Raw genomic sequence first — 4,961 nt, forward strand, 5'->3', positions numbered from 1 at the left:
CATTCCAAAAGGATCCAATTCCAAAAACATGATCTGCATTCCAAAAACCCATCTTTTGACATGATCCTGATTCCAAAAACATTTCCTGCATTCCAAAAAGGCTATTTGTATTCCAAAAATGTGATCTCCATTCCAAAATGATCCTGTTCCAGAAACATGGTCTTCATTCCAAAAAAGCCATGATCTACATTCCAAAATGATAAAATTCTATAAACATGGTCTAAAAAAATGTGATCAACGTTCCCATAAAGCCATCTCTGTTTACTTCATTTCAGGTCAGTTTTATTTGTATAGCACTGATATAGCGCTATACAAATTTCAAAAACGTGGTCCTGGTTCCAAAACAAAATATCCTGATCCTGACATTCCAAAAAAGCTATCCCAATTCCAAGGACATGATTTGTGTTCCATAAAAGGCTATCAGTTTCCAAAAATGTGATCCCCATTCCAAATGATCCTGTTCCAGAAATATGGTCTGCCTTCCAAAAAAAGGACAAGACAACTTTTTTTTGTATAGCCCACTTTTCAGTTTGTCTCAAAGGGCTTTACATAACATCATAGCATATCCTCCAGATTTGGGTGTGGGCTTATACAGCTCGAGTGATCGAGTCGATCCACCGCTGCTGCCTCCCGACATGGAGCACCTTAGATCGGTGTCAGAATCACGTCAGGACGGCGGAGAATGAAACCTTCGACCTCCAGCTGCTTCGCGTCCGCAGCTGTCCGCGGTGCTCGCGGTGATCAGCAGACGCAGCGCACAGTGTAAGCGGGTATAAAGATGTTGATTGTTAGCAGTGAACATTTAACAAGTACGAGTATATTAGCGCAGTATCGCTATCAGTGCATACCTGAATATGCACTCTATTGAGAGCCCTCATCTAGTTTTAAATAAATCCTACCTATTCTTTTCTCTTTTGTCTTGTCTTGTCTCTCTTTCTTGAGCAGGGGCGAACATTCGCCAGTGTGTTTATTAAGTCTTCATTGTTTAAAATAGCTACAACACGGGCAAAGATTGTATACACGGGCTGTTGTGGGGCACTGCTGTGAGGTTGATGCTGATGGCATGGCAACGGCCTGGCCTGTAGGCCAAGGTCCACCCCGTTCCCGACTAAAAAGACGGCGAACTTCATCCTCTGAAGTAGTGTATTGGGCAGTTTGAGTCTCCGGGGGATTTTGGCATCCGCCAGTGTGTTTATTAAGTCTTCACTGTTTAAAATAGCTGCAACCAAATTGCGTGCTGGCTGACTCTTTTCTGCTGTCCGCTGCACATAGCTAAAGATACAAGATGGCAGCAATGATGACGTCAGTCAGGTTTCATTCCATATATTCAGAGTTTCATTCAATATATTCAGCGTTTCATTCCATATATTCGAGTTTCATTCAATATATTCAAGGTTCATTCCATGTATTCAAGTTTCATTCAATATATTCAAGGTTCATTCCATATATTCGAGGTTTCATTTCATATATTCAAATAAAAATTTCCTGAACGGCATGCCGTAACATACATATACATATATAAAATGTATATATATCTATATATATATATATATATAAATGATTATGATACAAGGTATTGAGCAGGATGATAGGGCAGCTGGTGGTGGATCCAGACTCTATAGCTCCAGAGGCAGAAACACCTGCAGAAAGCAAGAGGAGGAGAGAGAAGAGTGCGGGGGCAAAGCAGAGAACTACAGGAAAGGAAGATGTTGGATTAGTCACAGGCATTAGTGGGACATGAATGTATACAGGTGAAGAGGGAACGAAAAGTAGACGACATTGGTGACAAAAGAGTTCAGTGAATTGTATCAGATTTCCGAAACAGTGGTTAAATCTAGTGAATTTATTTTACCTTGTGGAGTGACAGGTGCAAGGTTTGGAATATGTTTGAATTCTTAATCTGTATGATGAAAGACATGAAAAATGCTAATACAGTTGAAATAAAAAGAATCACCAACCTTTTCTACTTTTGAAAATGAACTTTAATACATTTTAATGAACAAACAGGTAAGTTTGTTTCCATACAATCTTCTTATTTACGCTGTGATATTATGAGGTAGGCTATCGCAAAAACCAACAGCGCAAAGCTTATGACAACAGCACTCAAAATGACAACATCCCAGTGGTCCAGTCTGGAGCAGCTCTACAAATGAGGAAAAGGAGATCTGTCACTCACTGTCATTTAGGTTCTGTTGTGATGACCATGTTGTGCTGCCACCACTTACTGTTCTCTCTAACACAACAGGTGCTTGTGCTTGATGCACCACACCTTGCTGAAATGGGTAGGGTCGTGGGGCCTCTTCGTGAGTAAGCTGCCAACGTTTAAGGAGGTTATAAGTTAGACATTCCATGGAGATTTTAAAAAACAGTACAATTGCACATGAACACAGGGATGTAAAGATTTATGTTTTACAGGAAAACTGTGGTGTTCAAGATTTTCCAGAGCCACCATCTGGAAAAGGACACGGTCCCCTCTATTTGTTGCCATCATTGTCCTTTCGTGTTGCAGACTCTAAATGAAAGCAAAGGGACAACAGTCATACCATGAACCGTGTGTCAAAGCAATCGCTGAAATTCCACACATTAGTAACAATTTTGGTCAGTCATTTACTGTGCTGTCAGTCTTTGTTCTGGTCCAAAAGGGGTTCCTGTCAATACAAATAAAGGTGAGAGGAGAAATTAAAACAGGAAATACAATATTATGTTGCAAATATTAGGAATTGTCCACTAATTGTGTGGGTTTGTGTTGATTTACAATATTATGGGCTCACAGATGTCTCTACCTTGCTTACATACGAGTCTGAAATGTTCTTCCCTCTGTCTCAAAGTCAGCCTCGAAAAGAAATTTTACATACACAGAGCAGTGTATTTACATTTGGTAGTGTACAGTAAGCACTGTTCATGGGGCAATCCATCCAAATAGTATCTCAGAATACAAAGAGAAAAGACAAACTATGGAAATGTAAATACACAGAGTAATTACAAGTACTGTTCATTTCCATACATGACCAGACATCACACTTAGAAAAGCAGGACATCCATCCCTTGAAAGATTAGACTATATGTATGCACTATTTGGAAGATTTAGAGAAACGGACCCCTTAACTTGGAAGGAATTATCACTTTGTATGCTGATATTGGAAGGCTTATGAGAATGATGTACTTGGAAGCCTTAGGGATTTATATCACATTTATGGACTCACTTGACTGCACTCCTCCAACTTCCAGTAGTAGCCAGTCGTGAATGAACAGAAGCTTCCTGAAACATGTTTTTATATTGTATCATAGAACACTGTCATTGGCTAGTGCAGAGCCAATCACAATAGTGGTGGGCATATTCTGGTTTCGGAATGCATTTAGCATGAAGGTGCATGCTTTTGGATTTTTTGTCCATTAATTATTACAGTACTTCATCTCATTTGCATATTGTGGTTCTGGATTTCGTTTAGTATCAACAATATTTTCTTTGGAACATCTGTGTCATATATGAGGAAACTATCAATGGAATGATAAAAGTTAACAGGTAAGTCACCTCTATAAGTAACAAGTATGCTCCATGAACATGTATTTATTCTTCTTCAACACACATCAGCTCTCAAGTCCTCCAATAGCCATACCGCAAATACCTTGGATAGAGAACTCATGGCAAGATCACAATTTGATCTCATGAAACATCCACTTTGATCATTAGTAAAATAAACACACTTTGTGTAATAGATGTTGTTTTTTTGTTGATTTGGAAAAATGGGAGAATTTTAACTAACAATTTCAACTTTAATCTAAATATGTAGCATAGCTTTAAGTAACACAACATTGGAATGTTTTGTAAGGCAGATGACATTGGTGACCAAAGAGTTCAGTAAATAGCAGTAGATTTCTGAAACAGTGTTAACCACTATCATACTATAGAAAAGCAGGACTTCCATCCCTTGAAAGACTGGACTAAACATATGCACTATTTGGAAGATTTAGAGAAACCCACCCCTTAACTTGGAAGGAATTATCACTTTGTATGCTGATATTGGAAGGCTTATGAGAGTGATGTACTTGGAAGCCTTAGAGATTTATATCATTTTAATGGACTCACTTGACTGCACTCGTCCAACTTCCAGTTGTAGCCCAGTCATGAATGAACAGAAGCTTCCTGAAACATGTTTTTATATTGTATCATAGAACACTGTCATTGGCTAGCGCAAAGCCAATCACAATAGTGGTGGACGTATTCTGGTTTCGGAATGCATTTAGTATGAAGGTGCATGCTTTTGGATTTTTTGTCCATTAATTAGCTATTACAGTACTTCATCTCATTTGCATATTGTGGTTCTGGATTTGATTTAGTATCAACAATATTTTCTTTGGAACACCTGTGTCATATATGAGGAAACTACCAATGGAATGATAAAAGTTAACAGGTAAGTCACCTCTATAAATAACAAGTATGCTCCATGAACATGTATTTATTCTTCTTCAACACATATCTGCTCTCAAGTCCTCCATTAGCCATACCGCAGATGCCTTGGATAGAGCACTCAAGGAAAGATTACACTTTGATTTCATGAAACATCCACTTTGATCATTAGTAAAATAAACACACTTTGTGTAATAGATGTTGTTATTTGTTGATTTGGAAACATGAGAGAATTTTAACTAACAATTTCAACTTTAATCTAAATATGTAGCATAGCTTAAAGTAACACAACACTGGAATGTTTTGTAAGGCAGATGACACTGGTGACCGAAGAGTTCAGTGAATTGCATCAGATTTCTGAAACAGTGGTTAAATGTGATGAATTTACTTTCCCATGTGGAATGACAGGTGCATGGTTTGGAATACATTAGAAGTCTTAATCTGTGTGATGAAAGACCTGAAACATGCTAATACATCTGAAATAAAAAGAATCACAGACCATTCTTGCTTTTGAACATGAACTTTAATACATTTTAATGAACAAACAGGTTAG

The 4,961-nt window shown here is 38.0% G+C and overlaps 1 long non-coding RNA gene across 5 annotated transcripts; it reads right to left on the reverse strand.

Annotated features, from left to right (window-relative positions):
* Positions 1-1,964: 1,964 nt before the first annotated feature.
* LOC124055969 lies at positions 1,965-4,955 on the reverse strand. Of its 5 annotated transcripts, XR_006842907.1 has the most exons (4): positions 2,784-4,955; positions 2,612-2,648; positions 2,414-2,512; positions 1,965-2,312 (listed from the first exon to the last, which is right to left on the reverse strand). It is a non-coding gene; the product is annotated as an uncharacterized LOC124055969 (long non-coding RNA). The 5 variants fall into 5 exon arrangements; XR_006842905.1 differs by having other exon boundaries at positions 2,414-2,648; XR_006842906.1 differs by having other exon boundaries at positions 2,612-4,955.
* Positions 4,956-4,961: the final 6 nt, after the last annotated feature.

This window comes from Scatophagus argus, unplaced genomic scaffold (genome assembly GCF_020382885.2).
Source record: "Scatophagus argus isolate fScaArg1 unplaced genomic scaffold, fScaArg1.pri scaffold_36_ctg1, whole genome shotgun sequence".
NCBI lineage: Eukaryota > Metazoa > Chordata > Actinopteri > Scatophagidae > Scatophagus > Scatophagus argus.